Genomic DNA, 24,461 nt, shown 5'->3' on the forward strand with positions numbered 1-24,461 from the left:
TAGAATACATATTTGAATTAATGAGGTTGATGAATTAATATAGAAATCTTTCTTGCCCGGGGGAAGTAACATTTTTAATAAAAATAATGGAAATGAGACTCATGTTCTGTGTTCTCATTTGTCGTCATTTTTACCAGTAGCTGGAAATCCTGGGAAGAAGCTATTTAACCTTTATGAGCCTCACTTTCTGTGTTATTCAATTTGCCTAGATTCCTTGCAGTTTCCTAAAGCTTAATTATTTCAAGTTAAGTCTCAGTTCTTATTTATCAAGATCTATTTTATTGGAGTTATCCTTCCAATAAAATCAGAACCTATTTTGTGACTGTGCATAGGAGTCATCCAATCTCTTGCTAGCCCTTCCTATGGAAAACTAAAGGCATTTGCACTGAATACCATTTTAATAGTATTTGTTGGTATAAATAAACATTGCTATTTTGTGTTATGATGCCTCTATGAAGATTTTCCTCTTCTGCTAAATCTTAATCTAATATGCCCTTAGCAAACACACACACACACACACACACACACACACACACACACACACACACACATACACACACACACCACATTTTGATGAATGTGTGGGTGTGTACATAGGATTTTATTACTCAGGATTGCTTAAGTTCAGAAGTCAGGGACCAACATAGACAACATAGTGATCTCCAACCTTCAAAGGAAAATTACTTACATCTTGCAAAAATCAGAGTTGTAGCAATAGAAAACGAATGAAAATGTACTTCAAAGAAAAAGTAAATTATGGGATGGTGCTACAGAAATATGGCAGCCCAAGTCTGTTAAGATTCCTAGTAATTCAACAACCATTGGCTTGAAGAACCTCTTTTTATTTGCTTAGTTTACAATGTGTTTTACTATATACCAGTGTAGCATACATTAGAGTAGCATGTGGTGAGTGATGCAGAGACCTGGTTCTTTCCCAATTGTCGAGAATATATGGTGGTGGAATCCATGGTTTCAACTATGACAGCTATAATGGCCCTTCCATGGCTGAGGTTATATAGTAGAATAAGATTCCAGGAAGACCGTAAGAGCCAACATGGAAAACTGTACAGCAAAATGATGTCATATGGAGACAAGAAAGCTATTGCACTCATGAATTCCCTGAGCTTGTGGTTAGCAGCACGAGACTTGAACAAGATTGGGTCCAAACATTCCATCATGGAAGGTGGGGCTCGCGAGGTTCCATCCTTCCCAGAGGAACTATGTGGATCCAACGCTTGTTGTGGGAGGGATGTTACTTTCATCAGTGGAATAGCCACAGATACATTCCCCTTGTTACCCTCAATAACTTCCCACCTAAGACCAGCAAAGTAACTCAGTGGTCCGCATACACAGAAGACGAGCATGGAAACTTGTCGAGAAGAAGTGTAGAAGAGACAGAGGGATGAAACATGAAAATTACTAGAAGTTATGTTGCTGTGGTAACCTGTCAGACAATAAAAAACACGGGAAATAATTTTGAAAAAAACATGGAAAAAGTGTTTCAAAATTGTGAGGTACTATCTTCTAGGAGTATAACCATATAGAAACTATGCCTATAGAGTCTCGTCAATATGACAGGCCAAACGTGAAGTGGACAAGGACAACAACAGATATGGCTAACATGGACAGGATAAGGCCAATAGGCCTCAACCCCACACAAAGAACTATAGGCAACTGAGGAGTGTGAGATATAATCTTCCCCAGGGAAGAAAACATCAGCTGGATATTCAATACTAAATGATCAACCCTGAAAACATACATACAGGTACCATTATACAGACAGAAAAGATTATACTTATGTACTTAGAAATATATACATTTATATGTGTATACTATGTTTGATATGCACACATACACACATATGTATATAAAATAATGAAAACTTATATGTTTAAGGATACTTACATATGTATACTTTATGGATGATACACACACAGAATCACACTTACATATATCTATATCTATGCCTATATATCTACACATATGTAATATATTTGTTTTCATGTATTTTTCATATATGCACATTTCAAATGTATACATATGTGAAAAAAGGGGTCATGAATCTAGAAGAGAACAATGTGGATTATATGGGAGGGTTAAGTATAGTTATATTATAATTTCAAAAAACGGAATAATTTTTAAAACTGGTGAATTAAAACTATTAAAAAAATCAAAGGATTTATATTCAGCAGTTGACAGGGTAGTCTCCCTGGAGCAGACGGCTGAGAACTTATACCACTGTTCTTGGCTAATTAGACTAAAGGCAGAATTTAGGACTCTTTTCCTGAGCAAACGTCTGGCCACACATGGGACACTGAAAGCATCAGAGTTAGTCTTCATCCCCTCAGCCTCTCCCAGACACAGAACGATGAAGTGATTTTGGCACCCTCTGCATCTGCTTCTGTGGACTGACTTTGAGTGGGAGCCTACACAAAGGTGACTGGTTTTCCACACCTGTTCTCACTTGCCTTTTCTCTGATCAAACCCTCCTGAGATTATGAACCAAATCAACTGTTTCCACTCACAAAAGTTTTCAGAGAATTTCCTGTAGAAAAGTGAAATCCACGTGTTTGCCACAAGATGGATGGGTTAAAGATATGAAATGAACCAGACATAAAAGGACAGCATTTTCTTCCTCTTATGTAGAAGCTGAAAGAAAAGCAGTGGCTGAGTGCAGATGCTGTGATTACCAGACCTTGGCGTAGGTGGTAGGGTCAGGACAAAAGGAGCGAAAAGGTGGTCATGGAGAAGCCATGTACTGACACATCACTCCCAGCCCTGTTACCATATATAATTAATAAATGGAAAACAAAAAATAAAACAGTAGAAATAGCCCTGACTCATATGAGCCTCGAGACATTTTAAGAAAATATGCCTATACATATATGCTATATATTTATGTATTCTTTTAATATATATTAATATATAATATAAACTTTTAAAAATTCATACTTTTAAAATGCTCTTATCATGAAACAGTGAGCACACAAAGTTGTAGATTTATTAATTAGCCCGACTTTCCACATTTTAAACATGTGTCCAGATATTGTTTCTCAAAGCAAATACATAAAAATCATATAAGAAGAAAAGAAATTTGTAAAATAGCATTCGCCTTCCAGTTATTCAACAAAGTCATAGGTACTGTGTTTGAGCGCTACTCTCATACTTCACTCATGAAGATACAACTACACAGCTGGTAAAGCATATAGATGCTGATAACATTCATCTATATTATCTATCACTATTATTATTATTATTATTATTGTTATTGGATCTCATAGAAATCACACATCGTAAGTGAGGAAATGACTTTTTATCATTCCTTCGTGTTGATAATAAAGTTTTAAAAGAAACATTGCTAGATTCAATCTCTCAAAGTGCCAGTCATAACCTTCATGGGAAATCTAAATTGACAATACAGATCAAGGATTCATGAATTCTTGCCATCTAAGTCCTCTGTGCCTCCCTTCTAGCTCTGAAGCCACACAGGGTCCTGTTTCTGATACTCCCAGATGCTTTGTTCTTGGACGTCTTCCAAATCTTGACTTGTCCTAAACTATGTGTTTCGGTCTGGCTTCACTCCAATATCCACTCCCAATTCCCCCAGCACCACCACCACGGTGCTTTATTTGAATCTCACCCAGTTTTCAATGTCATTCTTCTGGTGTAACATAGACTATTGTGTGATGCCTTCTCCCTGAGACCATCCTGCCATCTGCTTGAGTGTGCCAACACTCTCCATGTTTAAATCCTGTACACTAACCTCATTATTTTAAAATTGGTGCCATATGTGAGGAAGAGGAATATGCATTGATAAAAACAACCTGAAGTGCTATAACATTTTATAACACTGGCCTACACCATCAGAACTCCATTTTATAATTGGCAAAGGACTTTAAGAGCTGTCCTATTATTGTCATTATTATTATTACTACTACTACTATTATTATTATTATTATTATTATTATTATTATTATTATTAGGCAAAAGTAGTTCACATGTTTGGAACACATCAATGGGGGACTTGTTTCCTGGTTGACACATAACAGAGTTTACCCCAGTAATTCTCTTTTCCATTCAGAGATTAAATCATTCTTTATAGTGGTCCAGATTTGGTAGTGAGTCTGTTCATTTCTACTCAAATGATTATTGATGTGCCTGATCTCATTCTTGGCCTTTTTGTGCTCAATAATAACATTTTAGCAAATGTTTTCATTCCATCTAGCATATTAAAAGGCACAAAACACTGTTTTTCATTATTAAAAGTAAGGAGTCATTGGAAGTCACCAATTGTATATACAGTTAATTGAATTGCTAGCCTGAAACAATATTTCTAATAAACAATTCAATGGCATATGATAAAGGCAAACTCATTATATGCAGACTATAATTATAAACATAGCAAATCATAAGCTGCAAGTTCTTTCTACCGTTATGTAAATAACTGTCTCTCTTAAGGCTGATTTGCTGAAACACTACCTGGGAAACTGATAAATATTCATTACCCTTATTAAATAGAAAATTTTGAGAGTAGAAGGTTATCTGTTTGAAGGTCATCTATATTTAAAAGCATAAAGAAGAGATAACATGGATGCTTGTCCCATCCATGCTTTACCACAAAGGTTTTGATCTTTGGCCAATTCCTCACCCAGCTGTAAACCTTTGGAAAATAAGAGTTTTGTATCCCTGGATTCTCTTTGCTTATGCATATTGTGACCACAGATTAGAAATTGTTCAGTTGAACTACCTGGAAAATATAAAATATATAAATAAAAGGATTTAATACATTTACCCTAATATTTCTAGTGTTAAAAAACATTTCATTGGACATAAAACATTAAGTATTCTCAAAATATTTCCAGTTTAAGAAAACCACTCCAATTTCTATCACAAGTCAATGAAAAGTCTAAACATACATGCACTGGGTCTCATATAGTGTAACATGAAATCAAATGATGTCATCAGGCACATGAAGAGATTTAAGTTAAAAAGAGAACATGATACATTTACAGAGAACAAACTTCAGCCTCAAGTTTAATCTCACAATCCATCACTAATCTAAAGAAAGCAGTTATATATGTTTGTACCAGAAAGACCAATATGTTTCTGTATGGTCACTGCCCTATTAATGTGACAGCCTAACTTAAGTACAGTGAAAAGTAAAGTTAATTTTTTATAATTAACAGTACATTAAAATACCTGTGTATTTTCACCATCTTCTGTTTTCAGTGCACATAAGTAAGTGATCTTCATACAGACTGAGGGGCAAGTCTTTCTTGCCCAAGATACAAGTATATAAGCTTATAACATGGCTTCCTGGCATTTCTGTGACTCGAACTTCAGCAGCAGCTCTGATTATCAGCTGTTGTGTCATCTATAAACTGTGGTTTGGAGACATTTCTGCACTTTCCTTGCAGATGCCAGAACATCTTGGCATGTGCCCAGCTCATCAAACAGTAATGAATTCCTGGTCTCTATGGCTTCCATGAATGAACCCATCACTTCAAGGTCTGGTAGTAGGGAAGAAAATTCATTTTCTGCTCTTCAGTCTCCAGGATGGTTTGTGGGACTTTAAATATTCCTATAGGTAGTGTCTTCAGGAGGAAACAAACTTCAGATCTTTAATTGTTGATATTATTTGTTGTGAGCAAATATTCAAGAGTAAAAGATGCTACTGTGAAAAAAAGTGTTTTTGTACACATGTGAATGCATGTGGACATATACACGCATATGCGCGCGCACACACACACAGACACACACACACACATGCGCTCACAGATTTCTAGCATGTACTGATGATTTTCATTATTTACAAAAAACTTTTGCAGAAAAGTAAAAACTCAGACTCTGCATGTGAAAAGCTATTTTACAGATTCTGGAATTTATTGTAGCATTTGTAGTTTTACATTTATCCATTGAGTACATGAACCAGTTGACACCTGGTATTGAATCATAGAATATGGCAATGCATTCTTTCCATGGAATAGTAGCCTGGATGATAATGTGGGTGGATAGAATGAGCTATCATTGAATGGTAAGAGAGATGACATTGGAAACATCATAAGACTCAAGTCAATCTTGAGATAGGGCCAAAGATAGGCATGCCAAAGCCATAAATACAATCTCAGATCTCTAGAAGAGTAGAGGTTCTGAATAAGTTCAGAGAAGGAGAGATCAAGACTTAAACAGTTTTAAACAGCAGGGCCAGGGGTGAATTCAGAGGATAGGGAATGAATGAAAGAGAATGGGAGATGAGTCCAATGAAGTCTAACATCAGCCTTACTTCCTGCATTCATCCAGTGTCCCTTCGTACAGTGACTGTTTCTATTCAGATGTCTCCTGTCTCTGGCTGCATATGTAGCTTAGAGAATGCTATAAATCAAGTACATTTTAATTAGCTTAATTTAACTTGATGAATGTGTGGATAAAGAAGTAATAAAAGGAGGCACAATGAACAAAGAACACACATGATTTACAACTATATCTTTCCTGAATACCTTTCTTTTCACAAGGTTTTATTAGCTTGAATTCCCATCAGTGGACTATGGAAATATTTCCTGGACATGGCTTTTATAATACCAAGAATTAGTTTTTTAAACTTGGGGAATCTGATAAGTAAGAAAGCAAATTCTCCCTTTAGTGTTGATACCCATGGTATGAATGAGGTGAAGTCCTCTAGTTAGTATTTCTTCCTTCATGGTTTGTTCCCTGTCACATAAAAATACACATATTTTGTTGATACATCTTAACTTGGTTTTCTAGAACTGTCCTGGGTCTAGAACATGAGAACCAAACTGAATTTGGTAACCTGTATCTGGAAATTTCGGAAGTGGCCTCCACACAAGACTCAAGGATTGTGAATAGATTGCATACTTCTAACTTTCTTTGACTGCTGGATGGTCAAAGAGGTGACTCGCATTTCCAGCTCACAATATGGTAGAAGACAGGAGGCCCAATGGGTCTTGAACTCATTCAGAATTCACTGAATCACATCAGAGAAAACACAGCAAGAGACTTGAGGTATTTGGCACAGATAGGTTTTGTTTATTTGTTTTTAACCATCTGTAAGTGAAACTTGGGCCTTGAGCAATAGCTGTGTATGAGCATTTGTTGCTCTTGCAAAAGACCACATTTAGTTCCTAATACCCAAACTCACAACTTCTTGTAACTCCAGTTCCAGCGGTATCCAGTGCCCTATTTGTCTTTTTTCAGGCTCATAGTTTACATATAGACAGGGCAGAAAGAAAACACATGTAAATAAAAATAAAATAAGGGAAGCCTTTGCTTATTGGTTTATTCAATTTTCATATTTTTCTTGCAAACTGATTTTATAATTAGTGCTCAGTCATTTATTCACACAAAATATAATACATCTGTTTTTCCTTGTTTTGTCTAATAATTTCTGTTTAACATCCTGTTTTTTTTCTGAGGAATCAAAGATACTCATATACATTTAAATCAGCTTCTGGAGATGCAATTTCATAATTTCTCTAGAAGTTTGTGGGGGTAAGATTACTTTTATTGTTAAATTAGATTACTAATAACTATTAAAATCATTTAAAATACATCTTATATTTTTGAGACAGTGACTAACTAGACATTTTAGTATATATGCCAGAAGACAGTGGCACACACATTTAATTCCAGTGCTCAACAGAGGAAGATGGATCTCTTTGAGTCAAGGCCAGCCTGATCTACAGAGTGAGTTCCAGGTCAGCCAGGTCTACATAGAGAAACCCTGTCTCAAAGTATCAAAACCATACCAAACCAAAACAAACAAAAACCCAAACTGTTATTAATGTGTTTATACATCTTTCTCATATTTTCTCAACTGTTTGATAGCATTGCTTAAGTATTAATGATTCCTAAAGATCTAAGTGAAACCTAGGATAATTTTGCAACAGAAAGCCTCATTGAGGTGCTGATTGATGTAGCTCTTTGCAGTGTTCTGTAATACAGTCCTTTAGTATAAATGCTTTCTCCAGTCGCTCATTGAGAGGGATGATATCTTGTGAGGATCTTGAGGAAAGAAGGGGGAAGATAGCAGTGTTCCCTTGGATGCTGGTCTTTGGGGTTACCAGAAAGGGATGTGAAAGCATAAATAGAAGCAGTGGGGTCCATGTCTGGCTGCAAGAACAGAGCTTTTCACTTCTTAGTGATAAGAGGCTACAGAGTGTCTGGAGGTCTGGCCAAATCCCGTGTTTGTCTAGACCTCTACCGTGATCCCATTTACAAATTAACACCTTAGAGGTCTCTGGCTTTGAGAGAGAAAATATTCAGTTTAGATACCAGTGTTAATAAAAAGACACTGAACAACTAGTGACATAGAAAGGGTGGTGCCTTCAAGGGACCTCAACGAGTGTGAAGTTTACTTAAGTCCAAGAGTTAGCAAGAAGACAGTGTCGAGGACACAGAGATGAAGTTAAAAAGAAGAGAAGGATATTTTCATACTCTTTGCACAGTGTACACTGAGAATTGCCTTTATCATGTCTTTATAATAGACACTCGAAAATAGCTTACAAAGCTCTCCAGCAAGGACAGCTTGCTGGCTAGACATAACAAGATAATGGGCTTCAGGCTCTCATTGGAGGGAGACTTTAAAGTTTTCTGCTAGCAGCTGTCTTCTTTCTCCTTCCCTGATCAGAATTTTCATGCCATTTTACCCATAGGCAAGGAATGGGAGGAGATTAATCACAACCAAGCTAGCTGCGCCATAATCAAATCAAAATTAAAGCTGGTTAATTGATAATTAGTAAAATCTAATATAAATCCTTCAAAACAAGGGATGCTCGTGGAGAGTCTACTCCATGTGACAGCTGTTTGTCGGCCACTTTGTCGCTCTAGACCCTGAAATGTAAGCAAGAGTGAAGGCTCAGAGATTACTGAAGAAAAATACAGCTTTCCTCTCCTCAGGGCCCATCACAGGTAAAGTAAACCTTGGGTTTCTATGTGTATCACCCCATAGCAACTCCTTAGCAACCTTCAAATGATAAAGCTTCTCCTGAGGGCATCTACAGGACAAAATTTTAAGAAAAGCCTTTTTTATTTTCCTGTCGAAGCTTTAAATTTTACATTTTCAACTTGTTTTATAGGACAAGAAAATTAATATTTCATATAACGTTTTAAATGGTTCATTATTGAATATCCCTCACCAGTGCAACCTCTAGTGTGATACTGTGAGAAATATGTTCCTGCTGATTTTATTTCATTAAACTCTAAGTCTGAGGGAATGGGCAGAACTTTCTTCCTTGAGATTCTGGTATTACTTTCTCTGTTTTTCTTCCAAGGGTATATTTATTAAATTTATATTTATTCCATCCACCTACTTCAATATGTGGAGACCTGGATTAACTGCTATCCTTTATTTACAAAAATTCAGTATTTATGAATATGAAACATGAACAGCGATAACTTCAAAACATACTTCTGTGACACTCTCTCCTTGTTTACTCTCAGGAATTAATAACTAACCATCGAAACAAAAATATCCAGAAAATTGCCATTATTTTCTATATTACAAACATCAGGTATAGCCATTTGTGAAAGGCTATTGTTGATTTTTAACTTGAGAGTACCTGGAGTAATCTAAGACATGGACAACTAGAAATGCCTATGAGGGATTGTTTGATGGCATTAGTTGAGGTGGGAAGAAGGCTCATCCACTGTGGGAGGCACCATTCCCTAAGCTGGTACCTTGAACTGTGTAAATGTATAAATGGAGCTGAGCAGTAGCTTCTTCTGTTTACTGACTATGAATGGGATGTGACCACTGCTTTCTAGTTTCCACTATTTTTACTTCCTTGCCAGAGTGGATTGTAGCTTTAAACTTTGAACCATAGTGAAACCCATTCTTCCTTAAATTGCTTTCATCAGGGGAAGGTTTTTTTGTTGTTGTTGTTGTTTTTTTAATCACAGCATTGGGAAGAAAAAAATGTACACTTGATAGCCTGCAGCCCTTCTAAAATTGCTCCTGCTCAACAGCACGTTTGTGTTCCTCATCCTTTATGTTTATATGTTGAATTTTTAACTTCATAATGTTGTTAAATTGGGAGATGAGACCATTGAGCAACTGCACAAATGAAAGTATTGATTTATCTCAGGGATTTTGGAGAGATTTTTGCCCCTTGTCATCAATATAAGAATGAAGTGAGATCTAGAAAGATCTCTCCCCTCTCTCTCCCATGTCTCCTCTCTCTCCCTCCCCTTTTCCCTCCCCTCTCTCCCTCCTCTCTCTTTCCTCTCTCTGCTTGTTCTTGTATTGCTAGCAAGTCCATTCCTTCACTGGCATCAGAGCCTACCTTTTTGGGACTCTGGGGTATACTGGAGACAAGCTAAGACATTGAGCACTGTGGACTGAACAACTTCTGAACTTTTGGAACTTTCATTGGGAGGTAGCTATTCTTGTGCTAATCGGACCACAGCCTGTAAGCCATTCTAATAAATTACCCCCCCCCCTCTCTCTCTCTCTCTCTCTTTCTCTCTCTGTGTGTGTGTGTGTGTGTATGCATGTGCGGGTGTGTGTGAGTGTGGGTGTGTGTGTGTGTGCATGTGTGTATAGTCATTCTATAAGTTCTGCCCATCTAAGAGAGCCCTGACTAATAACATTTTTCTAATATGCATCTCTCTGTTAAACACAGTTCTTTGAAACTCTTTCCTTCCAGAAATGTTGAACTATGAATATTATAATGTGTTACTTATACATTTCCTTCCCTTTTCTATTTGTAGACCCCCTATTTTATTCATTTGTTATTTTTATAAAGGTTATCGCACCAGAACCATCTCTGTTTATAATGTGCATACTATACTTAGCATTTTTGTTCACTTACATGGTTTTAGTTCCCAATCTTCAACTGAACTCAGTTTTCATCTCATAATAGCTTTTCCTACCCATATCCTGCTTCTTTTAAAGGAATGATTGACTACCCATGCAAGTAAGAAGCTTGAATGTTTCCATCAAGTCCCTTTTCCCTTATTGATTCAATTTTCCATTGGCCACTAAGTCTTAAATATGCCTAGAATCTACCTACTTTCTCTTGTTATTTAATCTGACATAATTTTCAAATGATTTTACTGCATCTTCATTTATCTCTCTGCTCCATATCCAACCACCACAGTAATGTTGGTACTCTAGTTGCCCCTGCATGATGTACATAGCACATCTAATCTTTAATCTTATCAATAAGACTACTTAACTGATTACTCTCTGTTCCTCATCTCCTGATCAGGGGCTTGAAGAGAGAAAAAGAATGACGTCTGGTTTTGTTATGTTATCCAATGCCAGGCTTAGACTTGGTCCTTTGGGTTCCAAAGATGCTAGAGTGACACATTCGTTTATTGCAATAAAACCTAGACAAGGGACAGATGCTGTTCCTTCCATCAACCTGCAGAGGGTGCAATAGAGCATATGCATTGATTGGCAACTTCACCTGACTTAGAAAATGTGCTTTCTTTCTTTTTTTAAAAAAAATTTTTAAAATTTTTATTGGACATTTTATGTATTTACATTTGAAATGTTATTCCCTTTCCCTACTCTCCCATCCCCCTCCCCCGGCTTCTATGAAGATGCTCCCACTCCCACCCACCCCTACCTCAACACCTTGGCATTCCCCTACACTGGGGAAAGAGCCTTCACAGGACCAAGGGCTTCTCTCCTATTGATGCCAGACAATGCCATCCTCTGCTACATATGCGGATGGAGCTATAGGTCCCTCCATGTGTACTCTTTGGTTGGCAGGTTCATCCCCGGGAGTTCTGGGGTGAGGGGTCTGGTCGGCTAATAATGTTGTTCTTCCTATGGTGTTGCAAACCGCTTCGGCTCCTCCAGTCCTTTCTCTAACTCCTCCATTGGGGTCCCAGTCCTCAGTTCGATGGTTGTTTCAAGCATCTGGGTCAGTAAGGCTCTGGCAGAGCCTCTCAGGAGACAGCTGTCAGGCTGTCAGCAAGTACTTCTTGGCATCAGCAATAACGGCTGCGTATGGGATGGATCCCCAGGTAGGGCAGTCTCTGGATGATCTGCTCCATACTTTGCCCCTATATTTACTTCCATGAGTATTTTGTTTCCCCTTCTAAGAAGGACTGAAGGATCCACATTTTGGTCTTCCTTCTTCTTGCACTTCATATGGTCTGTGAACTGTTTCTTAGTTATTCCAAGCTTTTTGGGCTAATATCCACTTATAAGTGAGTGCATACCATGTGTGTTGTTTTGTGACTGGGTTGCCTCACTCAGGATGATATTTTCTGGCTCCATCCATTTGCCTAAGAATTTCATGAAGTCATTGTTTTCAATAGCTGAGTAGTACTCAATTGTGTATATGTACCACATTTTCTCTATCTATTCCTCTATTGAAGGACATCTGGATTCTTTCCTGGCTGTTATAAATAATGCTGCTATGAACATAGTGGAGCATGTGTCCTTGTTATATGTTAGAGCATTCAAGCTACCTTTTCCCTTTCAGAGCCCAGGAGATACCTTGCGAGTTTCTGCTTCTGATTCTGCTGTGAGCTTACCATGACTTACTCACTGCAGGCCATGTCAATATTACTGCTCTGTATTAAAACTGGGGGTAAATAGATAGGCTTTCCCTCACAAGGCTAAAGACTCATGGGTTAATTGTTTCGTAAGCACCTTATAAGGTCATGGATGAGTGGACCACACATAGGTTTGATTTAAAACCCACTGCCTTAGCTACACAGGACAGTGGAAATGTGAAGATGTTCTAAGATTTCTTTTAGTCTGTTGACTAATTTATTTACTGCCTATCTGCCATTGTTTGTGCATGGCCCAACCAGCCTCTTAGACCACTGTGTGTGTTTAGTGTTATTTCTAGTCTTCAGTACTACAGACAGCTCAGTTGCCAGATGACACAGAGCTGCGTAAGCTCTCACTTGCAAGTGATTTATTTTGTAAGGTATGTAGAACACATGTTGAGTGTTTATCATCTCCATAATAAATGGTGATGCACAGAGAACCATCTTAATTTGTTCTCCATGTGAGGAGAGTCAAGGGGAAGACACACTGTGTTTACCATCTTGCGTTAGAAGTTGACTCATAGGGGCATGAGGAAAAAGGCACTTGAGTCACATGACTAAGGACACCTTTACTCTGAAGAGGATCATGGTGCTCAAAGTAAGAAGCCCAAATCCAAAAGACTCTAATCTCTTTTCATTTGTTTTCTTCCCTAAACAATTTTTTTGTTCATTTTGCTTCTTTTTAGAATAATGTCATCTTATCTTGCTAACTGGGGGTGGATGTAGTTTTCTAAAAGGATTCCACAGAGAAAAAGAGTCACTCAAAGGAAAAAATGAGCCAAAGATTGCTTGTCAGTGATTTTTAAAGAGTAATGATAATTCTTCATTGAAAGAGGTACCACCACAGAACTCTGTGTGGTTTGAATCCCGTTTTCCTCTTGTTGCATCTGGGATCGTGTTATAGTTACCATTTGAGTCAAGTATACACAATCCAAAGTTAATTTCTGGGGGAGGTTGTACTCTTTATCCTAGAATCACTAAGTGAAAATGTATATTAGATCTGGCTTTATCATAGATATTTGTTGTGTTAGGACATTTTGTTTAATGTCACGGAAGAGCATAAGGATTATAGACAGACAAAGATGCAAGAACTCATAATAGCATCTACAAATACCTGAGACACCACACAGTGAGGATTTTATAATTGACAGTTAATACTGTTGATAAGAACACTTCCTACCTGTTCTTCAAGGAAAATTTGTTGGAAAAATATACTCATGCAGTTATACACTCAAGAAAGAAAACACTGCTGGAGGATATAAATGTTGCACATCTTAAATAAATAGCTACACAGTGTATTGTTTTAATCCTCTCCCACAATAGTTTATTTTGAGATATTCTGGTAGGAAAGGTCTACTTTAAATTCATGTTTAGCTACAAGAGAAATCAAAACTCTACGAAAACTCCAGGTCAAGACTTAGTTGTATGTATATATGTGTATGTTTTTTCATGTCATGTCATGCCATATTCTTTAATTTCTGGTTTCCCTAATGTTTCCCTTGGTAGCGTTTGCAACATCACTTAATTCCTACACTTGATTCCTACATCTAGGTGCTGTATCGGATTATCTGAGGAATAGTATTTCACAGGCTTCCAGTCATGTTTTCTAATATGTTTATCCATAACTCTGACTTCTCCTTCTACTTGTAATGCATTATAATTTTTAATTTTAAATTCTTATGCATTATTTTGCATTCCGCGCTTACTGATAATAAACTTCTGCTAAATGTGTACTACCAGGATGTAAGATATTTGTGTAAGAGTTTGCAAAATCAGAATAGCTGCTTCAGTGGCAAGTTCATTGTGCTGAATAATTTTCATTGTTAACTAGACTTGATTTAAAATAACCTAAGGAGTTGAGCCTCTCTTCATATCTGTGAGGATGTTTCTATAAAGGAAAAGCAGAAGAGGGAAGACTGACCCAGAATGGAGGGGGAGGGGTGGGTAATCACATGGTCTGAGGTCTAGAACTGAATAAAAATTAAGTATAAAAGACATGATGAGCACAAGAATCCTTGTTATTTGCTTCCCAGTTTTCCCAGACATGAGGAACTCCATATCTATCTTCCTCATATTGTCATGAACTCTATCCTTCCCTCTCTGACTTTGGTGATGTACTATACATTATAACTGTGAACCAAAGACACTCTCCCCTTCTCCATTTACTTTTTTCAGGTATTTTGTTTTCCCATCAATGAGAAAAGTAACTAATGTGGTCATGTAGATTCACATTACAAATGTAATATAAAACAGAAACTGTACAGAGATATCATAGTCATTATTAATTAGATTTTTTTTATGATGCAGAATGGTAACTGTGACCAGCAATTTCTTTCCACAGTTAAGTGTTGATTGCCCTAATAGCAAAAACTCAGTCACCTGCCTAGCTGTGCTGAAAACAATGTCTGCTTAAAGTCCTGTATGCATCTGAACTAAGGGACGTAAATTGGATGCTTGTGAATTGCTGGGCCCTGAAAGCTCTGAATGAATCACAATCTGGAAAGATACACTTATAGTGAAAGCAGACAGGACTTTCTTAGATAGACAAACTTGTTCTAGATTGTTCCAGAAGCAAATCTTAAGACTAATATTTGAGTACAGATGATCTGGCAAGAGTCGGAGGGGATTGAGAGACATCAGTGAGGGTTGAATTGAGAGAAAAAAGTGAAGAAAAATCATGTTATTAAATCAGCTTCTACATGGGTAATTGGGACATAAGGTTTGAGTGGGCTCAGAGAAGAACCTCGAACAACACTGAAGAGTCATCTTAAGCAAAGGTCACAGGGATGCAGCTTTTTCTATACCAGTTCTTTGTCATTGGTTAAATCTGCTTTTAGGTTCATTACATCTCTGGTGCTGTTTCATTGACTTATAGATCAACTAACATATTCCTTTGGTTAGAAAAAGAATCTCCTTCGGTTCAAAATCCAAAATCCACAAGCCACAATGAGCACAGGTAACAGGCCTTTTTTTTTTTTTTTTTGCAAGAACACAAGAGCATCTGAAGTTACGAATGAGGGATGAACAGTCATTACCACAGAGACCATGCTTAGCAATCAGGTAAGAGAAAGTAGTCCTTGCCTATCTAACTCATTGCTTTGTTTTATCCATCTGATTAAAAATTATACCAATAAATATAATTATTCTCATAAATGGCCAAAGGCAACCTAGAAAACCAAAATAAAATGATCACAGTAGACTTGGAATTCATAGCTAGGATGGAATGCTCATAGACTTCACACGTGCAGCAGGAAACGAAGCATGTTCATTATTCCAATGGGTTATCTAAGTTCAACTTAGCCAGCTCATAAGAATTAATGTGTTCATACGGACGCCACCCCTCAGCCGTCCATGGCTGACTTCCTTCAACCCACATCTACTTCTTCCTTTGGTCTTTCTATGTGATAGAGTCCAAGAGCCCTATTTTTCAACACGTTTTGGAAGTAAGCAGGAGTATCACAAAATCAACAAAATCAATCTGATGATTAATCATGGATCATTGACTAATTGCCTTGACAACTGGAACACATCTTCCAAGCCAGACTTAAAAAGCCATGAAGATAAAGGAGCCACCTATGATCTGAATATTTCCTAAATGCTATGTGTAAGCTCTTTTGTCTCTCTGGACAAGAGTGTCATGGAGTTTGCCTTGGTGCTATGAATTCTCACTGGGAAAAACTACCACTCATTTTTTTTCTCTACGTGTAAGTAACTTACTCTTACTAATATGACATTTACATTAAGGTAGCAATTACACAGACTAATTTACCTTCTAAGGATAATTTATAAAATATAATTTTCATCTAACCAAATAATTTAACTTGTGATACAAGAACACACATTGTATATTACTTTTGTAATTGGTATTAAACACAGTCTCTGAATATTGGAAGAGTCATTAGCATCTGATTGATACCTCTAATTGCAACATTTGTCAGGGGAAAGGAATACTACAGTGGGTTTGCAAACACGCCTGAATGCATTTGTATTGGCTTCTCCTCCTCTCAGGGTTGAGTAGCCTAGAGGAGACCATGGCAGGATCCAACTTCTTGGCTCTTCTTATTCCTTGCCTCAGTTTCTATTTCTAATCAGATGAGATAATTTCTTTGCAGTTTTCTGGCTTCTAAATTTCTTTATATTGGGCTATATTGACTACATGGTCTGAAGTTACTTTTCCATCAATTTCTATTTAGAAAATTATCTCAAAAGTCCAAATTCAAACATTACTTCTTCTGACCAGCCTGGTATTGTTCATGAATTCTTTTATTGAGTCTTTAAATGCTCATATGATTATTCTTTAACATTTTAAAATTAGCCAAGCTTTGTGTCTATTCCATTAACTTATGAGCTGTTTGAAGGACAAACTCATGTCTGTATCTTTACCATTTTCTGATAGTTAGTACACTATTTTGATTACAAGTCACTTCTTGGTAGGTAGCTCAGTCTTTGCAAATGATATAAAGAAATAAAATGATGGATCAGAGTTCATGAGGCAAATATAGAATATATGAACAGAGGCTTATTAAATCCATAGCAGACATTGCATTAGGCACTTAATACATAGTGCAAAATAACTTTTGAAATATTCATCTTGAGAATGACATTTTGGAAATTACCTGGGCTAAACCAGTAGAGAGTGGAGAGGAAGAAGGTAGATCTTTACACAAAGTCTGCAAGCCAGAGCCCCAATGATCTCATGGAGGAGAGCTGCTGGGTTGCTGCTGGCATGCTGCTGTGCTCATCTGTTTTGGAAGTGAGAGCACTGCACTTTGTGGATGCTAATGTTTAGCATCCTACCTGGGATCCAATGAAGATTTGTAGAGACCTATAGGCTTCCCAGCAGAAATGGTTCTCAACTTTGATTTGGAATTTCTCTCTTTTTTTAATGTTAATTTTGATTAAGTAGTGCATACTTTGAAAGCTTTTGTGGTGAGCTCAGAACTGAGAGTCTCCAAAATCCAGGGCAAATGACATCAAAGTTAGGAAAGTTTTTTAGTAAGTGTTGTTTATCAGGACTAGACAGTGGCAAAGCTGACATCCTTTGCATGAGACTTTTCTTTAAACTGCTCTAACAGTTCTATGTGGTAGGAATTATAAAATATCTCATCATGTATATGTAAAGTGAGTCTGAATAACAACTTGTTCAAGTTTTAAGATGATAAAACTAATGCTGTTTTCCCCCTTTTGGGGGGGGGGCGAAAAGAGGAAAATGTAAGGGTTAGAAGTATTGAAGTGCATTGTTTGTGATGCTTATAATTCATGTTCTATAAGCAATGCCAGGTTAAATTATGATTGTCTGTTCCACACTGAACACACACATAAAATTGTAGTGTACAACCAACCTCCATCTGTCTTCTTTTCTATCCCCCTTCCTTCAAGTCTCCCTCCCTCTTCTTTCCTCCCACTGTCTAGGGTCACGGTTCACTGAAGCCAAGGATAGCAGTGTATTTAGAGCAACACTAATGATATTGGCCACTAACTGGGAAGCTGATCTTCTGGGCTATTCTCCCAGCTCTAACAACGTGTGATTTTAAACTTCATTGAGTTCCCGTTTATCCAACCGTAAAATATAGGTGATATGATGCTACCTTGTAGGGACTGAGAGAGAATCCTGCTAGGTATCATGCATGATGACTCAGATGAAAGACAATCAGCAGCAACTTTATTATTTTGAAATGTTTTTAAACTTATCTTGTCCCTTTCTTTATATAATACTGGTACCGCCCTATAGGTGAACGTGTGAGATTGTTCCCTCCCAGGATGCTTTAAGAAACATATAGTTCTTTTGGAATATGATGAAAAGCACATATTTTATTCAACTGTAGGAAGATATATATATATATATGTATATATATGTATATATATATACATATATATATAAGACAGGGTATCATCATGTAGCCATAGCTAGCCTTGGACTCACTATATAAAGCTACTATCAAGGTAGCTTTGAACTTACAGAAATCTATGTTCCTCTACCTTCCAAGTCCTGGAATTAAAGGTAAAAACCCACCATGCCCAGCGAACACATACATTTTAAAATATTAATTTTGCTTGATAGTTTTCTATGATTATATAGTCATTTTAACTTCTGATTCTGACCTCCAGGCCCCCTCCCTCCCTGGCTAGAACCCTCAGTCTCTTCAGATCCCCACCTTACTTTGACATTTGTATATAGTCCAGAAAGTTCATTGTGCATCTATTTTTAATTCCATTGTCTGTTTTGAATATGTTTGAAAGTCTTCATTTCCCTTGAGAATTCAGGACTATGTTTCTAGCATTACAGTCATAGAAGACACAAATTTTACATTCTAATCCTAACCAGCAAACCTTTCGATTCTTAAGAAGTCCTGGGCTATGATACCTAATCTATCAAAATCAAGCCCACATATTGATCAGGTAAATTTATCTGTTCATTTTAGAGAAATTCGAGCTGCTTCTCTGAGTTAAAAAATAGATTAGAAAAACAAAATCAGCCGAGAGACAAATCTGGGCACAAAAGCCTAACACAATACGCTTCTACAGGGAAAATGAATGGCTGGTAACTTCGCCAGTGTGCTGACTTCTGTCATTTTCATGTTCAGTGACAAGGACCATATGCATGCCTTCACCCCATTGATTCTGGAGAGTACTGAAATGAGCAGATTGTCAGAGCTGCACCTCCCCTGGCATGCAATTGTGGCTCACCAGAGTGTCAGCCATCACTAGGAAGAACGACACACTTATTTATGCCTGAAAATGTGCTTGCTGGGCCAAAATTTCCATTCCAGCTATTTTATAGCCAGGAAATTTGAACATTAGTGTGCGTAATTGTTTTCAATTCTATTTTGGTCAAAGGGGGCTTGAATTGGGAACATGTATTTTTGAAATCTAACTTTTCATAGACATAAAAACAGAACAAAACAAAACAAAACACACCTTTACAAGTGTTTCCCTTTAAGGCAAAAAAGCAGGAAATAAATATAATTCAAAAAATTAGTCTTCAGGACGTTTGTGTCTTCCTGTGACCTTACCATCATTTCGTAAGAGACAAATGATGGTTGCAAAGGCATTAATTTTAGGTTACTCTCTTGTCGTGCATAGACAGTAGCATTCGGTTAGTGTTGGCTTTGTGCTTGCTTTCGCCATTACTGTTGCAGTCTTCTCCACATCCACGGTGCCATCATGAGTCCTGCTATTGTGCAGCATCTTATTTTGTCACCACGACCTACTTTTCTCCCACACTCATTTCTAGAAAACTTTCTGCTTCCAAAAAGTGTTCTAATTATGCTACACAAGGACGACTCGGTGTGGAAATGAAATCTCCCCTCAATCTAGTGTCAGATCTCTAGATTTGTCCTGAGTTTGTGCACACTGTACCGTCATAAAAATGAAATTAATCTTTGCATTTTTAATGAGGTCACATGCTCAGCTGGTTACTTGCTGGGCAAGTTGGGTCCTCTACAGTTTGCCAACAGATTCAGTCTCTTGGGAGTCATAAACTTCAAGAATGGGGAGTGGCACACTTGTCAGGAGATCAGCAAGAGACACACCTGTGTGAGTGTGGGAGAAAGCATTCAAATTCATTAGTCCAGTTTCCAGTATGTATCATATGAGACTTGCTTGCCTTGAAAGGCAACCCTTTAATTTGGATTCTGGATATTGGTTGTTTTAATGAGTCATAAACATATTTGTGCGTATTAGGCTTCTGGGAAACAAATAAAATACAAAGTATGTACAAGTCAGAGTGCCTTACAAAATTACATTCACCTTATGAAATAAATGAATATGCCTTTAATATTGCCCCATGCACCTTTTCAATCACCTTGCAACATAGAGAATGATTCATGGAACTCCAGACTTGCAGAGAAAACCTTGCCCCAGGAGCTTCCTCCAGGGAAGGAAAGAAATAAAAACATTCTGATCAACAGGGTTTCTTAGAGAGAATTTGGTGACATTAATTAGGCTTTCTAAATGGATAAAATACATGACAAAACCAAACAAACGGTAATTCACTGCAATCAAACCCAATGTTTTAGTAATTGTGACAAAACAGAAACCACAAACCACAAGGCAAGGAAGTATAAATAATGTGTTTATTATGACTCTTAAGATGCAATTTCTCCTGAGAACCTACCTGATACAAAGGAAAATAAACACCAAGGTTTTAAAACACTGGGGAAATTTTATAAAATGCTAATAGGTCTATCCTTGTAGGAGAATTAAAAATTGAGTTTATATAGATATATCTTCCTCCATGCTGGGCATGAGGATAGGTTGAAATAAATTTTTCTAAGTGATTCAATGTGACAAATATATTTAATAGCTAGTCATGTCCAATCTTTTATTGCACTAATAGTCAATAGGAGGATGAAAGAGAGAGCTCAACTTTTCTCATCACTGCCTCAAAATAAAACAGGAAGCTCCCTTCAATTTTATTTTTATTGGATTTATTTTATTTCAACAAAGGCGTTGCATTAAACGACACCCTTCTATATTTTCATTTTCCACACAGAGAAAGTTTACATTATCCAGAGATACTCCCAAGGAACGGATCATAGAATGTGCAGCCTCTGACCACATTATCGTGGTGTCTTCTAGAAGAGTGTCACGGACCGCTGACTGTTTCCTTTTCCCCATCTGGTCTCCGCATCACTCACAGCGTGCCTCCTGCCTTCCCTGATCTTCCAGGCTGATGTATAGCCTTCCTGGGATGAGTAAAATGTCATCATGTGTGAGCCAATGTGCTACAATATCTGAGAGAAGGGAACGGTAGAAGAAAGAGCTGTGAACTCTTTTGGCTTTGTCTTATAAACAGAAATCTGGGTACAATGTTTTGACCTATTCTTAGAGGGATAATTATATCTTATATCAAAAAGTCAATTGTCTTCTTTTGCTTACTTGTGCGTGACCCATCCACAACTCTAGTGCTTTAATTTAATTTCATATAATTAAGGTGGAAACATACATTTATCTTTAAGTCATAAAAAGGTTTAAAAACCTTTTTTATGTGGTGAATTAAAACATTACTTTTCACAATTTTGTTAACATTAAATATGTTATTGAATGAATAGTTCTGTGTTCCTCAAAGGTTTAAGAAACCATTTAGGACTGAGGACAATTGTTTAGCAATTTACCAGTCTAAGATCCTTCCAAATTCTATTCTATTCTAGACTAGAAGAAACTTCTTTTTCTTTTTTAAAATAATTTATGTTTTCAGTCTCTTTACATCTCAATCACAGCCCCCTCCCTCCTGCCTTCTCAGACTTACCCTTACAAATCCCTTCTCCCATTATATCCTGGGAGATCTAGTACTGACAAGACTAGACATATCCTCTCCTGCCACCAAAGCAATCTTTACAGGGGGAAGGGGATCCAGTTGCAGGGAACAGACACCAAGATAGCTCCCATTCCACTTGTAATTGATTTATTTGAAGACTAAGATGCACATTGCTATAAGTGTATATGGTGTCTAGTTCTATCTCTCTCTTCATGCCCTCTGGTTGGTGGTCCAGGCTCTATGAGCCTCCATAGTCCCAGGTTAGTTGACTCTGTGGGTCTTCTTGTGGTGTCTTCGATCCCTCCAGCTTGTTCACTTCTGTCTCCCACTCTTCCCCATGACTCTCCAAGCTTGGCCTGATGGTTGTCTGTGGGTCTCTACATCTGCCTTCATCCACTGCTAGGTGAAACCTGTCAGCAGACAGCTATGCTAGGTTCATGTCTTCAAGCATAGCAGGGTATCATGGATAGTGTTGGGTTTGCTACCTTACATGGGATAAGTCTTGAGTTGAGGCAGTCATTGGTTGAAAGTTGCCTGAGTCTCTGATCCAACTTTCTTCTTGCACATCTTTGTAGGCAAGGCTGGCCAAATGAGATATCCCCACTGGTACAATCACGGAGCAAATGTCAATTAGTTTGTCTTGATGCCTGATTTATCAGCTATAATCTACAGTTAGCATCATGGTCAATCCTAAGAATCTATATGTGTTTTTGATCTCAGAAGCACTCCCGTGCATGCATACATGCATGCACAACCCCCCTAACAAACATTAAAAAATATACTGGTAAAATTTTGATCTTTATTTTAGGCAATTTTTTAGAGTCATTTCGTAATTCTGACTCAAGCTATGAAATTTTAAATTTCTGTTGTCTTGAACCGCTGTACTGTGTATTATAGTTTGTTACACTAGCAGTAGAAAATGAATACTAAATCAGAAGCAACAGACAAGACCACCATGCTAAACAAGTATATCGTAGGACTAGCACTAGATGGATATAATACTAAGGATGAAGTTAAAATGTGTGTAAAATACATTAAATGCATCAAACACATGGCCACCATTGCAGACAGATAGACAAAGAAATGGCAAAAGCAAAACAAATTAAACCAAAAATAGGATAGAATAAGAAACTCCACTTGCCGGTTATAAGCAATGCTTTTCATCCATTAAAGACTGAACACCAACTGTGTGTCAGGCGCAGTGGCTTTTGACTGGGAATGAAAGAGACAAAAATCACTGTCCTTCTGGTCCTCAAAGTTACCTCTGAGTATACAGACTGGGGTTGGGAGTGTGGGGAATAGAGCCGAAGAGCCAGAAAGTAAACAAAATCACAGACAAGGAACAAGAGGGAGCAATACTAGGGGAGGGGACAGTGAGTGTCAGCGGAGGGCAAGGACGAGGACCTCGGGTAGCCAGGGAAGGTCTTAGTAAACAGAAAAAAAGGGAACAAATGGCAGGTGGTCCGAGCTCAACCTCAGACAGAGGAAGACCTTGAGAGGAACACCCAGCACACCCGTGTCCTTTAGAGTTGAGGTGGGCTCCCTGTTTGAGTCTAGACCCATTTGGTCAATGTTCCACTAGGTTTTGCACAGAAACTTCCCCAGGAGTCACTATCGGTATTACACGTTGATCAGGGGCTGCCGAGATGGCTTAGTGGGTAAACGTGCCTCCTGACCTTCAGGCGCCTCCTGAACCCATATGGTAGAAGGGGTGAACTGAGTCCCAAGAGCTGTCTCCTCTGACCTTCTGGTGGATGTTGTGACACCTATACGCACAGCCCTGAGACAAAATAAATAAATAAAATGTAAAATAAAAATAAAAGAAACTCCACTTGCCATAAAAACAGAAAAAGACTTCGGCTTGTTTCTACATTGATAGATGCACTTTCATCATCAAAGAATAACAGCTCAATAATCACGCAAGCAGAAAATATTTGCTTCTGATTGTCCATATCATTATTAATTAGTTAATTGCCATAGGCCCAGCTTTACTCTCCAAAGTGTACACTGTAACTTAAGAAAGGAGAATTTTTTTTCAAAATTAGTGAGAAAATGTAGGACAAAGAGTTCATGAGCGTCTTTGCCTAGTAATGCTTTTAATGGTGGAGAAAGGGGTTCATGAGCCCCACCTCTATCTGAGGAGCCATTTACAGTTGAATACTTTTGTGAGTGATAGTTTATTCTTTACAGATATAGCCCCCTTTAGTTTGACCACTGTCTAATGGAAGGCCCATGACTCAGGTGTATATGATCAACACAAATTGGACTAGATGGATTATGTTTTAAAAATATATCAAACAAACTGAAGATGAGGGGCAGAGAAGAAAGGGTGGACTTGGGAGATGGGAGAAGAATGGGGATAAATTTATCAGATTTAATAAAATATTTTATAAACATATCTGATAAAATTAAAACAATGAAAACTGTCAAAACAAAATAATGTATAGTCTCATACTGAAAGACACAAAAGTGAATAGTTAAAATGTGTACAGGAAAAGGAATAAAGGAGAGGGACACAAGCTAGAGACAGCCCAAGCCTCTAGGGGAGAAGGATGAATAATACAAGATATATAATGTAGGCTGGTGAGCTGACTCTCAGGACGCCTGGGAAGGGGAATATGGGACACAGAAGAGAGTTGGGTGGGTGGGTATGCTTGGCAAGAGGTTCTCTCAG

At 37.6% G+C, this 24,461-nt stretch overlaps 1 long non-coding RNA gene across 1 annotated transcript; it reads left to right on the forward strand.

Annotated features, from left to right (window-relative positions):
• Positions 1-8,791: 8,791 nt before the first annotated feature.
• On the forward strand, positions 8,792-21,388 carry LOC134480399 (uncharacterized). Its single transcript, XR_015629673.1, has 3 exons — positions 8,792-8,925; positions 15,517-15,588; positions 21,023-21,388. It is a non-coding gene; the product is annotated as an uncharacterized LOC134480399 (long non-coding RNA).
• The last annotated feature ends 3,073 nt before the right edge of the window (positions 21,389-24,461 follow it).

Source organism: Rattus norvegicus, chromosome 9 (assembly GCF_021556685.1).
Source record: "Rattus norvegicus strain SHRSP/BbbUtx chromosome 9, alternate assembly SHRSP_T2T, whole genome shotgun sequence".
NCBI lineage: Eukaryota > Metazoa > Chordata > Mammalia > Rodentia > Muridae > Rattus > Rattus norvegicus.